Source organism: Hirundo rustica, chromosome 1, assembly GCF_015227805.2.
Source record: "Hirundo rustica isolate bHirRus1 chromosome 1, bHirRus1.pri.v3, whole genome shotgun sequence".
In the NCBI taxonomy this organism is placed as follows: domain Eukaryota; kingdom Metazoa; phylum Chordata; class Aves; order Passeriformes; family Hirundinidae; genus Hirundo; species Hirundo rustica.
Window position 1 is genome coordinate 110,878,949 of NC_053450.1, and position 17,779 is coordinate 110,896,727.

A 17,779-nucleotide genomic window follows, 5' to 3' on the forward strand; every position below is an offset into this window, starting at 1 on the left:
GCACTGACACACTTTTTAGGTTATCACACCACCTGTATCCCACAGTGGTTCACTATCTTACAAGAAATGTAGAGGACTTCAGTTCTCCTCATTTTTAGTGAAAGTCCATATCACCAGCAGGATTGGCAACAGGGAAAATTTAGTACATACAAACTGAAGCAACTTCAGTAGGAGATGGTGAGAGATGTTAGTGAAACATCTTGCTTACTAGACAAATTACTTACCTTGAGCTTCAGAAACCTAGAGTCAGCTGTTTCCTCTAGGGTGATTTTGAACTCGGATCTGCACATGGGCCCTTTCCCTAAAGCATTCATGACTGATGTGCCACTGGCTACCCTGAGATCTGCCTTTCTCCTCTGCCTCCCGTGCAACTGTGGGCAGAAAATTCATCCTGAACAAAAAAAGCCCTTCTCACTGAAACATGCATCCAACTTGGAGTAACATAATGAAACACTGAAATAACCCCTATACTTCCACCCCCAAACAACAGACTGGAATCATGAAAACAAATGGAGCCATGACCACAGAATCACAGAATATTCTGAGGTGGGAAGGACCCACAAGGATCACTGAGTCCAGCTCTGAAGTGAATAGCCCATGCAGGGTTCAGCCCCACAAACTTGGTGCTCTGACCAACTGAGCTGATCAGCAAGGTTCTGCTGCTCTACTCAAGTTGTCTACCGGCAAACAGCAGCTCTATTGTCATTTGAATTCATAGCCTGAAAAGGAGTTGGATATTTTTAGATCTAAGTAGCATTTTGATGCTAAGAGAAAGGCATAAAATACCATTGAGAACTAAATTTAATAACACTAGCGGCCAGACAGAAATTTTAGCCCATATGCAGTGGCACACTATGTGTCTTTGCACCGTGAAAGGAAAGAATAGAGAAAGAGAATAAAAAAGAAACGAAAACCAAACTAAAAATCCCCCCCAAACCAAACAAAACAAAAAACAAAACAAAACAAAACAAAACAAAAAAAAGCCCACAAAAACCCAAAGAATTGTACCACTGGATAAGACAGTATAGAAACATATTTTATATGAAGAAATTAAAACCCAAGTTTTGTTAGAACACAGACTCCTAGGAACAACTAAATTAACAAATTTTAATTACTCATAATAAGCCATCTCACCATTATTAGGTAGCTATATTGGTCTTTTACTTCATTTCACTCAATCTATACTCCCTGAACAGTTATTCATACCAAAAAATGTGTACAATAGATGTGAAGGAATAAAAAGATCAAAGACGAAAACAGCTAAAATATATCTGAAAAGCTAGTAACAGAAATTTTACAAAAGCCAGGGAGAGGAGACTAGAGTATCATTAGCCATTTTTATATCCTAATGGAACATGCAAGTTTCAGTCTGTTACTAAGAGTGGGTTCATGGCAAAGAGCCCAAATGAGGTCTGAGAAAGCATAATGTACCTTTAATGATTGAAATAGCATGAAAATTAAATCTAATCATGTTTCATTAAGCATACTTTAGCTCCTATTTTTACTAAATTATTCTATTATGATTTCCCAACTGTCTGTTGAAATAACCTTTTACAGCAATCTAATTCACCATCATAAACAAGTCTCATTTCTCACAATGAAGCCCCCTGGGATTAGTGAGAGGAGATGGAAAATCTAAACCTTGCCAATCCTGCAGCCACTAAGGTAACCACTCAGGGAGACAAAGACTTTTGTTTTCCTATTTGTGGCTGAGATCATTAAGATATAATTAGAAATGTATTCATGAGCATCAGAGCGTCTGTTATGGAGATACCATTCGCCCAACAAGCATCCTCTATACTAGTCTTTAATAAGCACGGGAGCAGGCATAATCCCCACTTCACTCTCTGGAGAGTTCTGCATTAAATGGACTGCATTAGACATCCCTCTCACTCCCTGCTTTTTAATGGAATCTTATACATGCGTGCAGTATTTCCTCAGACTGCATTGTTACCGTCAGAACTGCTAGTCTGTTTGCTTTCAGCAATATGCTCCTGCAGTGCCATCCAGATGTGAACCCTAAAGATAACTACGTGCAGGGAATTTAAATCCTGCTCCAGAACTTGACACAGGGCAAGCAAATGTAGAACTTGATAATATACAGTAAGTAATGGATTGTTTACAGAATGATCCTTGGTTTTCTGCAGCAGTGAAAGGAGCTATCAGCCCTCATACACATCCTTTCTGCTTTAGTCAAATGGATGAAATATGCACCAAGGAGAAGTATTGCATTCTACTCCAACACGTAACTGAAAGAAATCTCTTTTTCCTTTGTAAAACCTTGATTATTGCCAAGCTCCATGTCAAATAAAATAACAACAGAAAACTAAAAGCAATGTCACCCACTAAACAGTGCTTAAGTATCTGCCACAGGGATCAATTTGGGGCCCTCAGTTAAACTGCAGAGAGTAAACTCTCAGTCACCACATTTAACAATGTTTGAACAGGTTGTCATCTTATTTGGTAGCCAGGAGTTTGAAAGGAACCCAGTATATGAAAAGGCACAACTTTTCCTTCCTGTACCCATGTGATCAGTAAAGAAATACTTGATCGAAACATCCAATGGGCAGGAACTGAACCTTGTAATATAAACAGGGGATTCAAAAGAGAAATCTAAGAGGAAAGGAAAAGAAAAAAATTACCAAAATTTCAGCTGCGTCTTTGATTTGATGCTCTATTATAATTGTAATTAGAAAGTTACAGTGTGTAAACTAAGATTGTATCTTGGTAGGCTTAATCTTTTTGCATACATATGGCTAATGAATCTACCTTTGCAAAGCAATGAATTTTAAGCTTGCCTATAAAAACATTTTACATAAATATATATATATTTAGAAACTAAGCATTTACTATAATGAGTAAATGAATACAGTTAAAAACAGAAAGTAAAAAGTAGAATATTAAGATTTAAATTGTTTTGCTTTGTACAAGATTGACATTCTAAAATCTAATTATCACCCTGCAATACAAAATCTTCAGGAAGATATTAACACAAGGAATACATAAAGAATACGTGACTGAAGCCAAACCAGACAAATTTCTAGATAAATGGTCAGAGTTCAGATGCATAATGTGGAAACCTCTTCCAGCCAGAAACCCTTCACGGACATTCAATATTCTTTTACAAACTCTATTGTAAAGCACACAATAGCTCAGTACCTTAGTTATCAGAATGCAGCTGGGTCAATAAAGGTACAGTCAGCAACTGCTGCATTCCTATGCCAATATTTCTTTAGATGAGATTAAGAGCTGTTTGACAGAACAGTGATAATGTCAGAGTAAAATTCTAGTCAAAGATCAATAAATCTTACTCTGAAAAACATATATCCCAGATTTACTTCAATATATATTTTCCCTTAAATGCTTTCTCTTTGTCTGGACATTTGTATTAGCAGGAACAGTAAATTAGCAATTTGCTTTTAATCAGCCTGACAAACATGAACTGTGGAAGAAGTGAGATTTTGCATTAATATTGCTTCTACAGCAAAAATAAATTAACTTTTAAATGTAAACATTAATCACCTTGAGTGAACATTGATGGCAATTGCTTTCTGTATTACCCATTTAAAATTTTTCATAAAATTCAAAGAAACTATGGTAAGGTCATGATTTCTCCCTATAACTTGATAGTTAAAGGTCATTGAGGACACACTTTGGTACTAGACTTGTGAAATCTCATATTAGAAATAATCTGTCTTTTTGCAGCACATGCCTTTCACACATTTACATCATGATGTTACAGCCCCTCCTCTTCCATAGGTCTCCACATGCCCCTCAGCTCTACCCATGAACCCCGGGAGTGGGGTGGGAATGCTGCAGAGCTGCACTCCAGTCAGCAGTTAGACAAAAGTAGCCCTGCCAGCTTCCCAAGTTGTTCTCCTGCTCCCTCTTCTGCTGCTCACAATCAACTGTCACAGAACCTTTGGCACCAGGCACATTTCTTCTTTTTTTACATCACACGATACAGTATGAAGAACACTTACAAGGTCACAAAGACTTCGAGATTGCTAACATAAATAATTTGAGATTGTCACACACGCATACATATAAGGGCATATTTTATATATTACATGCACACATATATATGTGAATATTACAATCTGACTATGGGAAAAGAATTAAATAAACAAAATTAAATGTGTCCAAGGTGTGGGCACTGCAAGATTGCAAGAATAGGAAAAAAGCTTAAAGAATGGGAGGGAAGATTTATCAGTTAGTGATAAAAGTGGGGGAGGATGAACAACAAAAGATAACAAATTTAATTTGTTTAATCTTATTCACAGCAGAACCAGTTACCAGTCTAGAAGATTAACTACTTTACACTGCTTAAATTAAAATGTAGGAGAAAGGCATTAAATGCTACAAACTTTTGGAGGAAAGGGGTGTAACAGAAGTAAGATGGATTCTGAAGATGATGATGCTAGTTAAATCTCTAATTAAAAAAGAGCACAATTATCTCTTTACTGATCCCAAACCACCTCCCAAATATTTTTCCCCAAAGTGGGAAAATTGTCTAATTATAATGACTGAGTGATGCTTTGATGTAATAAAAATTCTGCAAAAATGTGCTACATTAAACATTGACAACTCTGAAAGGTGTTAATAAACAACAGCTAAATACTAATTCTTAAAGAACATACAAACTTCTTCGTGAATTCCCCAAATTACCACTAATTTTTTATTCCACAGACAGCCAAATATACAGCACAGACTGAAAATTAACCTAACTCAGAGCTGTGTATTTTTAACTAGTTAATTTTTCTAAGAAACAACTGGCTTCAGAAAACAAGTCAATCTGTTTAAGTCATAAAAAATTAAACCGGTTTCTCATTAAAAAAAAGGGAGTTGTAAGACAAATTTCTGCCACTAATAATTAAAATCTCACAATACAGAAAGGTTCCCATGCATTCATTTCTAGTATATAAAGTAGAATCTGACTCAGTTCAAATAGAAGGTCTACCTACCCTAACAACATATCTAAAACACTTGACAAGAGCAGAAGCTCCACATTGCCATATATACTGAACACGTTCCTCAGCCTCCAGGAATTCACAGCCGAAGGACTTTGAGCCAGAAGCAGATTTTATGCACATAATAGCTCTCAATGGATTTTTATTCCATTAATTTGTCCAGTCTATTTTTTAATTCAAGTAAACTGAGGATGCCATGGAGCAGAGCTGAAAGCTGAACATAACCCTACAGAAAAAAGAAATTGACCTTTTTTCAATTTTTCAGATCCCAACTGCAAGTTTTCTTTAGTTCTCATAATACAGATCCTGTGTGATTAGAGACAGTGAGCAGTGATACTGTTCCCTATTCACCTGACTGTGGTATGTATATATAAAAACCACACTTGCCCCTCAACCACCACCTTCCAGATTTAAGCATAAAGGATAATCTCTTTCACAGTGGCCATTCCAAACCTTTGACCATCTCAGGGTTTTTTTCTTTACACTATTTGCAGTTCTACTCTAAACATTTTGAGATAGGGAACTCAAAATCCACACATGGAGTAACATGCACAATGTTTCTCTGTCTACCACTGCAATACTTCCTCTCACAATGAGTAATATTCAGTGTATTTTCCAGACCAGGACAAAGGATTAAATAGGTATTTTTATTAGACTGTATTTTTATCTAACCACAATATCTCATTCCTGAGTGATAATGGCAACACAACTTGCATCTCTGCACATGTAGAGCTGTGACCATAGACAGCAGTCTCACATTGTGCAATACTTCAAAACACACACAGGTTTCATATCTGCTTTGAAAAGGGGTGCAAATTAAACTGAAAGTGAGTAGTATTAGGTGTCAAAAAAACTTGAGAGGATTTTAATTACATGAATAATCACAAGATCCTGAAGGTTATCCACACAACTTCTATCAAAAAATCTCAAATCAAGTGTGATGAAAGTATATGTGCAAGCTGAACAGCTTTATGACTACAAAAAAACCCCTAAACCAAAACCAACCCAACCAAATACTGTTCAAGAGGGGTAAAACCTTACTTTAGAACCTCTGCATTGTGAACTTTGTAAGTTCTTAAAAGATTGTGTTTGCTGAAAAAGTGAGAGGGAGACAACATGAGCATCAATTGCGTTTCTATCCAAGCCTTAGGGCCGTCTGTGGTGATGGTCAGTCCAGACCTCTCACTCCTGCTGTTGGTGAAATCCATCACTAAGAAACACAAGCCCAATACCCTTCCGCCGTAAGCTCCCAAGACTGACAGACTGATCTGTCATCTAAAATGAGTTCCTGATAAAATGTTCAGTGAGCATGGAAAAAGGTTATAAACTCTTCCTTCAGGCTGGACTGAGGGAACAATAACAGAATCATTCTGATAGAAGGGGCTAGACAGAACTGTAAAATGAAGTACTGAAGAATTTTTATTAAAGTTTTTTATCAATATAAAGTGACAAATAAAATAAAAATTATTTCCCTATCAGGGCAAAAAGTCATGTATTTTCCATACTTTTAAAAGTTTGGGGGTTTTTTTACAGATGATTCTTCACCTATATACTATAAAATTCTTCTTGCTACATATTTCAAATATTCTACAAATCTTAACTGTCCTAAAGCTCATAGAGTTAAAAAAAAAAAAAAAAAAAAGAAGAAAAAAAAAGTCTTAGTTAACATTTAAATAAACATGTCTTCCAAGACATAAAATCTAATAGCATCAGCTTTATCTGTTGTGGAAAGCTGAAGTTAGCGTGTTCCCTTAAGGGTCAGAGTGGCACTGTTTGTAAGTAAAAATATAATCATTAGGAAAATTTCTCCACAATAATATTCAAACAACTCAATCCCCACCCAAAAAATGTTTAGAACACTGTTAAAAAAACCCTAGACTCATATTTAATGTAATCTTAATAAACGTCCAAGTGTATTGAGAGACAAAAACATGTTGGCAGAAACACTCAGTGACTTTATACACCCATCCATTCAACCCTGACCTACAGTCTGCCTTGGATTTGGTTCATAAAACACCACCCTCATGCAGTATAAAATGCAGATGGCTCAGATAAAGAAGAAATGGGAGTGGAGCCAAGCTAGCTGAATAAGCATTGCCACTTCAGTCCATGCTTACTTAAAGGTCAAAGCATACAAGTTATTAGGAAGCAGGAAAAAGATGAAGAGCTCAGAAATCCAAACTCACCTGAAAGACTACTGACTTGGATCCTAGTCTAGAGGAGATAATGTATCTAAGTACAGATAGGGCTCAGTGCATGGTGGCTACCATGTTAGGAAATAACCTGTGGGGTAATTTTTGTTCAGCTGGTTGATTTTTAGGAAGATGGACCAGACTGGGAAAATCAAATCACAGAATAACATATGGTTGAAGGTGCCTCTGGAGGTCTCCGGTATATCTGGCTGCTTGGGTCAGGCTGCATAGAGTCTCCAAACATGGAGATGTTACAACCTCTCTTACCTCTCATTCCAGTGATTGACCATTCTCCCCACAGCAAAAAGTTTATTTCTATATCAAGCTGGAATTTCCCATCTTCCAGCTTGTATTCATCCTGTTGCCACTCCATTGTGCACTGCTGAGTCAAGTGTAGCTTCATCTTCTCTGTACTGTCCCATGAGGCAGCTACAGGCTGGAAAGAGATCTCCCCAAGATTTCTTTGCAAAGGTTGTATGAAACTTGTCTTCTCATCCTCTCCACGTGCGCCACGTGCTCCAGACCCCCTGATCGTCAGGATGGGCTTGCTCCAAGACATCAAAGATTCAGGGTAAGCACTATTACATCTTTTACAATATGTTTTTATCTTTTCTCTGAACACAGTATTTGAAAACTATGTATTCGAAACAAGTTCAGCCAAGAAAAACTAAGTTTTAAGAGTTGTTCAGAATAACCATTATTACTGCATTTGTAACTGGATGGGTTTAAGGGAAGTGCCAACTACCAGGAACCAGCAAGATCCAAAGGAGATGAGGCAATTCTCTAAATACAGGACAAACCTAGTGGATTTTGCGCAACAGCCCAGAGCCAGCACACAGTAACAGGCAGATGCTCTACCCTTTGTAGGTGCAGAGGCTTTTAAAACAACAGTTATATTGGATCTTAAGTCATCCCTGAAGGGATCATTCCGTACTTCATACCATAACTCTGGAAAATATTAGAGTTATAGTTACTCATTAATTGCTTTGAACAGCTTAAACTGCATCATCACTATACATCCCTGCTGCCCCCTGTTTGTCCCAAACAGCAGAAGATACAAAAAGACCAGAGACCCCAGCTGGGCTCTAGGTCACTTTGGAGCAACACTGTGAAATGTTCTTGGGATGGTCAAAGCAATGATGTGATAAATACATGGGATCTTCCATGCAAGGAACAACAGTGATCATTACTTTGTAACAACTTTTTCTTTGAAATTGTGAATATATCTGCTTTCAAAAGACAACTTGTAAGCTATTACAGCATAATACACAAAAGAACTATCCACTCTGGACTACTGTAGAAACATTTATGAAAAAAACCCACTCTCACAAAACCAGTATGTTTGCCTGCTTATTGAAGACCAGTAATATATAACATGAAGAGTGAGATCAAAGAAATGGAAAACAGTCACAACACCATAAAACTCAGAAATGTCTTCTAGTATCAGCATGGTCACTATTTTTGCGAAGTACAAGTACCTATGCACTTCACTACCTGTTTGTTTGTGATTTTCTTACCCAGTATATTATAGCTAGCTTTAAAATCTTGCTCTAGTCTTTTAGATTCATATTTATTATCTGTACAATTCTCAAATTTTAGGACAGGATAAATAAATAACTGCTAACAAACACATAAGAATATTGCTTATACATGATTTTTCTTACATCCCTTAGCACTGCATATAAAATAGAAAATAAAAATATTTGGATAGCATACACACTAAAATATTAGCGTCTAGCATTAGAAAGCAATTCCTTTAAAATGTAAATAGCGGAATTTCCTTCCTCTATAAGAACATAATGTTGTCACAAATGCTGCAGAGTCAATTTTTATCTCAGAAGTGGAGCTCCAGGTGATTTAGTAAATAATTTTATTCCCTCCGCTAACAGGAGCACTGGTTCAAAGTAATTTTTCAGATAAGAAAGAGAGTGATAGAAGGATATGCTTTAGCAATACTTCTCTTTTTTTAAAAAACCATTTTATTATGCAGAATATCAATTTATACTATCAAAATTATTTAAAGTATGGCTCTGCTTCCTCTCACTTCTTTCTCCATCAGCAATCCTACTGGGGATAGATCTACTGAGACATATAGTCATAAAATAGACTGCCCATATTTACTTAGTGCTTCTCCTAAGAAAATCTGAATGCCTTCTAAATATTAATGAATTCATCTTCCCTATGTTCTTGTGATGTACATTTATAGTTTAGATATTACCTTTGTTTGAATAAGGTCTAATTAGAACCTTAAACAGGCTTAGTTTCAGAATGATGAGAACCAATTGCTGAATTTTCTCAGAGTAAAGGCGCTCAATGGACACCCAAAGGACAAAAGCACAACAAGCATATGGTAAAAAAGAGGGCTTACACAATTTTCCCAGGGTCAAGAATAAATACAGATCAGCAGCAGGAATAGGAAGCAGTTCCTTAATTCTCTCACTACTCTGCCAACAAGCCCATTCTTCATCCCACAAATCATGTACTTCCAGTTTTCCGTTTTTTCATTAACCTGTCCTAAAATATTTGTAACAAATTTGTAACAATTTGTAACAAAATACATTTAACTACTTCAAAAAGAAAGTTGAATTAAAGACAGCCAAAATTATTTGACTCCAACAACTCTACAAGAAAGGCTGAAAATCAGCTATTAATAGCACTCAAAAAACCAGTATCAAACTCCTAATAACATTTTTTCAATGTGATGGATGGAAAGTAAGTAATTCCAGCTGTGTTTAAACCTGGCAGCTGTTAGCTCCAAGTTAGGTGGAGACACCATCATGAATTGCTGCCACACACTACCTGCAGCACAGACAACTCTTAAGCTCTGTGGTTGTAGCAAAAAAAAAAAAAAAAAAAAAAAAAAAAAAAAAAGGCTGAAAGTCTAGCATACATTATAATGACATTGAAAAAGCAAAATGTTTCTTACATTGTTTGCAGGAAAATGCCTCTGCAAAGGAAACTTTGTTGACCTCGTCGCTGGAGAACAAAGGGCTGGAGACCAGCACTTTGGAAAGGGACCTGCAGTCCTGGCTGATGGCAAGTTGAATGTGAGTCAGCAGTGCCCTGGCAGCCAGGAGGGCCAAGCGCGTCCTGGTGTGCATCAGGGACAGCACTGCCAGCTGGGCAAGGGAGAGGACCAGGCAAGGAGCCTGCTGTGCTCTGGGGCGGCCTCACCTTGAGTGCTGGGGGCACTACAATGTAAGAGGTTTGAGCACTACAATATAAGAGGACATCAAACTATTATAGTGTGTCTAGAGAAGGATGAAAAAGTTGGTGCAAGGTCTCGAGAACAAGAGCTACAAGGAGCAGATGAGGTCACTTAGCTTGTTCAGCCTGGAGAAGAAAAGGCTCAGGGGAGACCTCATCACAGTCTATGACTTCCTCGAGTGAGGCAGCAGAGGCAAGATGCTGATATCTCCCTGGTCACCATCAATAAGACACAAGGAAATGGAATAGAGTTGTATCACGGAAATTTCAGATTCGACATTAGGAAAAGATTCTTCACTGAGAAAGTGGCTAGGTACTGGAAGAGGCTTCCCAGGGAAGTGGTTGTAGCACAACACCTGACAGATTACAAGGATCATTTGGACAACACTCTTAGTTATATGATGACTAAAGTAGCAAGAGTTGGACACCATGATCCTTACTAGTCCCTTCCAACTGCAGACAATCTAGGATTCTGTCATTGCTTTATCCATATGCAAAACCACTGCACAGCACATGACATCTGGGGAAAGAAATCAAATGTCATGGGTTCCTGTTATTAACCACAATCAGAACTTGTTTTTATACCAAGCATTTTGGCTTCTAATAATTTTGTTGTCATCTATTAAGAACACAATAGTTACACATGAATAACTGTTAAGAATTCATTCATGTACAATGTTATTTATTGGAGAGATCAGTTGACCGTAAGAGATTAACAACCCAAATCAGCACTAATCAAACATTCATGTGTATAAACACTTCCTCAGAAACTCCTGACTAAAAGATCACTAAAACAAAAGGAAAAAAAAAAATCTGAAAATAAAACTTTCTATCAGCAGGATTCTTCTTCCTGCTAAAAAAAAACCTCAGGAGAGCTCCACTTAGACATGTTTATTTTCAGGAGTACAAAATCAGATGTGCAGGCTTATCCCTTTTAAATATACACTATTTTCAAGTCAGCAATTTAAAAGAGATAAGTAGTCTCAAGAATCCCATTCTTAAACTGAAAGTGTTTAAGCATGTTAACAGGGTAATGAAAAATTCTAACATTCCTACCAGAGGAGCCATATTTTATTCCTGGAAAATCAGAAATTAACACACTGTACCCTACTGCCTTTTATAGTGTCTTCTTTGATCTATAGAAACACTCCTATTAATTTGATTTTGCATTAAAAAGAGAATAAATATAATACCTCAGTGAATGTTGACACAGCTTCAATGCATTGGTAAGAAATTCGTCAGTTTAGAAAGGATTTAAACCGATTTCACTGGCGAAGTGTTCTACTCATAGTAAATTTTACACTTGCATTACATTCATCTTTTTTAAATGATATCGCATAATTTTTCCTCATTCCAAATACATAAATTCTAAGACAGTTCAACACTTTTTCACTAGTTTCTCCTAAACCCATATTTGGATATTAGACGTCTTTCAAAACTAGCAATTACTTTGCTTTATTAACTCCCCATTAGAATGGGGTTTTGGCATTTTCACTTTCAGAAATCCTCATAGATTACATTCCTACTCTGTCACAGCAGTTTTAAATACACTGTCACAGCATACAATTTGACTATTAAGTATAGTGGATTCGAGGAAGTGTGCATACTTCAGAGAAAGAAAAAACATAGAGATATGCATTATGGATACACTTGTAGAAGCCATAAAAATCGCTCCTAGAATCTAATTTCAGGTACCTTATAAATGAAGGTTTTCCCTAACAGCAGTAATGAACTGGTGAAATACACCAAAAAGAGCCATTACATTGAACACTTTTGTAACAGCATTGAAAATACAGAGAGGAACAGGAATACCACACATAAAGGTATTAAAATAAATAGTATTTCCTGTTCTTTAAAGCACATGTAGACTAAGCATGCCCAGATACCTTTGTGTTGATTTTTCTACTACAGAGCTGATTCTAAATTAAGAATTTAGTATGCCTACAGACTGGAGCAAGATGTCCAGAGCAATCAATCAGCATCAATCTTCTCCCACAAGTGCAGAGCTGAAAGCTTTTAAGTCAAAGCATTTACAGCATAGAAGACCAAGGGTCCATTCACACTAAATGCTAGAGCTTTTATTATTTGCCAAATTTACTATCCTAATTTTCTCCAACAGATGAGTTCCGCAGCATAAACTTGAACTCTTAACAGAATATAAGAGAAAGAGTCTCCTAGTCTTTTGTTTCAAGTACTCATTTTGGATGGCTCATGAGTACTTGCAAGAGTTAGAAACATTCCTCCCCTTCTTTCAGACAAGCAACCAAAAGTGCACCATGCTAGGACTAGGAGGTGCTTTAACAGACACAAGTAATCTAATGCTTCAAATGCTGCAATAACCTCTGATCCATGTTCCTCTATACTTATCATCCATGTGGCTGCTAGACAGCAAAATACCTCTACCTCTTCTCCCAAATGATATATGACTAATCTCTCACCAAAAAGAAGAAATTAAGCAAAAGAGGCATGATGGTGCTCTTCTTTTTCCTCTCCAGTGTTCTTTTTCTCCATCTTGATAATATTTTCAGAGGTAAGACTGATCATAAAACAACGATTATTTTTACATCATTCTAAGTGGATGGCTTCATTACTTTAACTGAATCACAAGGAGTGGCATCTCTGACCATAATAATTTCCTGTGGCTTTTTCCTCCTATTAAAATTCAAAATGAAATATAGAATCCAACCATTGCTTCCACTTGAATGGTACACAAGTTCTTTTTCATAACTTTTTCTTTTCAATTGAAGAACTTTGGTTAGAATTATTAAAAAAAAAAAAAAAAAAAAAGCAACCTAACTATACCGAAGGAGTCTAGTTATACATGGCTATGTATGCTCTACTTAGACAAAATTACCACAAAATTGTTAGCTTCCTTGAAAAGAAGTTGTTATACAAGAAAGTTTTTGAAGTGCATGTTTATCTATTTTTTATGTAGCTATTACAATTTTCCTTTTAGTTATGCTTAGCTGATATTCTCTCCCTTAGTGATAAATAGTAATAGTGAATTCCATTTTCAACTGCAATTACAACAAAGTGAGCAAAGCACACTAAAGGACCAGTGACTGCCACCATAACAATGATTTTGAAGCATTTTTTGAGCGCTCAAGCATAGGCTGACTGCAGTCTATCAAAAACACATGATCCTCTAACCTAAGATGTCCAATACAGACATCCCAAAATAAACAGGGACAGTATAAAATTTCAAACTTATACATAACTAGGAAAAATAAACAAAAATATATGAGCAGGACTGCAAAGGGAAATCTATTTTGTACTTCTATACTAAAAGCTTTCCACTGTATTTGAAGGAAAATAATTTTAAATATGTAACTTTAAAATTAATTTTAATTATTTCACAAATGTAAACAGAAGAGGTGGACTTGATCGTGTTAAGAATAGAATGACAGTTAAATAAAACAACCACTGCATTTGAATATTTAAAATTGACTGTAGTTTATGTACAAAGACACTATATATAATAAGATATCATTTTTAAACACAGTAATATTCAATGTTACTGTAAAGTAATTTTTATTGAAAGAATATACTTTACACTTTAACTGGCTGTTAAGATACAGAAATTTGCCAAAAAATATTTACAGCAAAATCTGATGTCTGTGATAATATGCTTGTGTGATTAAAAGCTACATCAGAAATTTTAATAGGATAAGCATAGAATTGACAACTGGGCTTTAAAAACAGGGCAGCACTGAGCTCCTAATCATAAGCATCATTAATTTAGTTTTAAAACTTAGCAGCAGAAAACAGAATTTCTCCAACTACGCAGAAATTCTTTTCTATGCAACAGCTTATATTCAGGTAACAATAAATGAAGACCAGGTAATATTTATGATGTTACCCTTTTAAGAGTAACATAACACAGAAAATAACATTTATGTCAACTTCATTGCTTGCTACTCAGCAAAATCTTGGTAGCAATCTCAAATACAAATAGCCATAATTTACAAAAAAGGCAGTAAAACACTTCTAAATCCTTTATCAACCTCATTCCAGCATTATAACATAACAATCAAAATCAATATTCTGTATATCATAAACTGATATTGAAGGCAGATGACATAGGTTTGACATTGCAAAATAGATAAGAAACAGAATACTAAGGATGTAGCAGTAAAAGGCAGCAAAAAAATAAAACATGAAATATATCCTACAGTACCTTTTCCTGCTACAACCCCTTCTTCATCAACAGCAGCATTTCATATTTACACCTTATATCAACCTAACTTTTGGCATTATTTGCATAATCATGGAATTTGGCTCATTATATTTAATTTTGCTACCAAGGGGAGTTTGACCTTTTAATTTTTTCACATTATGATGTCAGCTTTCCTTCTGCTTTTCAATCCCTTACTGATCTGAAAATACTTGTAAATTGTCAATATGTCTCCATTTTTTCCACAGATACACATCACTATATTTTCACTGACCACATTAGACATAATTGCAAGACTGATGTCTACTAATACTGGAGTCATACCTTCATATTGCTTTGTAGGACTACTTATAATCTACATAACCATTAGCACCAGGATCTGGGATCGTGGCACTGATGAAATTAATTTGCATTCAGGTAAACCATGAAATTCACTCTGAAGTTCTGTAATGAAGAACTGTTTTCAGGTTTTTCACATACAAACCACATCATTAAGGTGCATTTCCTAAATGCAACTGAGTGTTGAGAGATGAATCAGTGCAGAGGGTTTCCAGGGGAACTGAAACTCTATTTAAAGCTTCTTACTAATTAGCTCAGTGACTAAACCCTAGTTCAGGTGAAGATAAATTATGGCTATTCTCTTAGAACAAATTTTTAGGTGGACAGTAACAGATTTTTTTTCTACTGAACCAGTCCCTTTTGCTTGGCAACTGTAACATCTACAAAATTGCAGTCATAAGTGACATGAAAAGATACTTTTCATATGATTTGACTGAATTCAGAGATTCAGAGATCTAACTGAGATGAGAGAGAATAAAAAAACTTGCCAAATCTCAGTGTTACTGCTTAGACAATAACATTGGGTAGTGTGCAGTATAGGAGCTAGTATAACTCTACACTGAAGAACAGTGAAAAGCAGTCATATTAAAACTTATTTTTTGTGAACTGCTCAGTATCTGCAAGCCATCATGTCCTTGCTACTGTGCTCGCTAGATTAAAGCTAGTACATTCAATCTCACTTGGATTGTAGCACAGCCTAGAAACAAAGACTGCTCCTGGAAATGCTTTTCAATTTTGAGCCCACAGTATTTTCCTTCAGAGTCCAACAGAGTCAACGTCTGCCAGCTGCATTGCAGGAAATAACATGAACTATATTTAATGATACAAAGAAAATATGCATTGGATATTAAGTCTTGGCATAGAAATTACTAAATACTAGTAATAAACCATGGACTAGATAATAATAGCTCTACAGTAAATTACTGTCAGTATAAAATAGAGTACTGACTCTGAAGCATAATTCAATAGTTTAAGGTCTGGTAAAGGTCTAGGTATAACGACACAGAGGTCAACATTACTATTTGTGCTGATCCTTGAAACCGATAAAAGTATAAACCTATACAAAGACTAGTTTTTGGAGAATAATGGGAATCAAATTATATGCAACTCCTTTCACCCAAATGATGACCGAAAATTATTTCAGAAACCTGTAATGAAGGAGTGTGTTAATCTGTCCTATTCTAGTTTATGGAGAATAATGGGAATCAAATTATATGCAATTCCTTTCACCCAAATGATGACTGAAAATTATTTCAGAAACCTGTAATGAAGGAGTGTGTTAATCTGCCCTATTCAATCCATTCTGTTCAAAAGAAAAACAGCCTAATGATTAATCCTTCCAGTCTGATTTAGTCCTGGCTCCTGAGTTTTCCCAACTGCCTAACATTCCTTTGCCAAGCTCAGTTTTCTGTAGGGAAAACAGAGGAACAGGTTGCCACCTCCTTTGCTGTTCCTGGTGTTACATCTCGCATCCCTTGATCCAAAAAAGACCACAGCTCACAGCCTGTGTACTGTTAAAGCTCAAATGCTGGATATGGCAACTGAAGCAATTACAGGTGTCCTCTCTGAAGAAAGCATGTTGAAAGGGGAATTTTTTTCTCCCTAAAAGCTACACGATTTTTCCCCAACTTGGACCATAAGCTAAAAGACAGCCATAGGGGTTCAAGAAAGCTGTGGAACCTTGGAAGACCACTGGTCATCCAGGCAATTTTGAGCTAAACTGCTTTACTCCCTACAAAACCACCAAACTATTTCTAGAACTCATAAGGTTGAACTGCATGTGGGAAGGTCAGGAGAGAGCATTTATGACTACAACTTGTCCTACTTATATGGTAGGACAAACACATTTTATATTCCATGACCACATATAACATTATACAAAAAGTTTCAATACCTGGGAATATTTTGAGAGATCATAACCATGTTCAAATACTCATAGCTATACACTAACATATAAATATATATATATATATATAGTTCAATTTCAAGATTCTAGCACCTGAAGACATTTCAAATATTAACTAAATATTTAAGGATACTGATATAAAACACTTGACTTCCATATTTTATTAAGTTCTTTTATTACTACCTAAAATTAGTACTCATTCTAGGTCAAAACTATTTATGAACTACAGTAAAATGTATGTTTTTTTCCTCAATACTTATCACAAAAAGAGATTCGTACGTATATGTACACAAAATATCATAAAACCTGTGTTTTGTGTGCTGCTGGAAAAATCTATCATCACTAACAAAGTTACTTTAATAAAAAATGGCTTATCTGGGTATGCAGTATTAAAGAGATTCAAAATGATAGGCAGTAAAATAAATCACTGCAAAGGAAGAGTGAAGATTAAAATACTGAAACTTAAGGAAGGAATATCAAAGTTGATGCGGAATCCCATTTATGAACTTCATCTACCCTGAATAAGACTGAATTTCAAGAATGATACAAAAGCAAGTATGCAATCTGCCTGCACTACATAAATTACGTGCATTTACTTATAATGTGTATTTAGTACTCATCAGGAGTATGCTTACATGACAGGACACCTGAAAAAACTTCATGAACTTAGAAATTAAGAAAATTAACAAGAGACTGGAATTTAACAATAAGAAGGCTAATGAATAGCACGGTACCCAGCTTCCAAACTAGCCTAAAGATCTCCTTCCTTCATTAACATATTTGTTTTGCAACATTTCAGAGAAACAAAACCAACAGTTTTCATGACCTTTGTAAGTGGCAGATTCTACTCAGGGATGGAAGATACCAAAATCATGTCCTTAATACTTTATATTGAAAGAAATTCCAAAAGCAAACAGTGGGATTTGAGACTACCGTGCCAACAGTATCGAATTTGTACTTGATGCTATAAATAAAATGCAACTTCCTCAGC

The 17,779-nt window shown here is 35.8% G+C and overlaps 1 protein-coding gene across 5 annotated transcripts in view; it reads right to left on the reverse strand.

Annotated features, from left to right (window-relative positions):
• ULK4 (unc-51 like kinase 4) overlaps nt 1-17,779 on the reverse strand; it is a 220,841-nt gene that overhangs the window by 100,463 nt on the left and 102,599 nt on the right. The window lies entirely within an intron of this gene.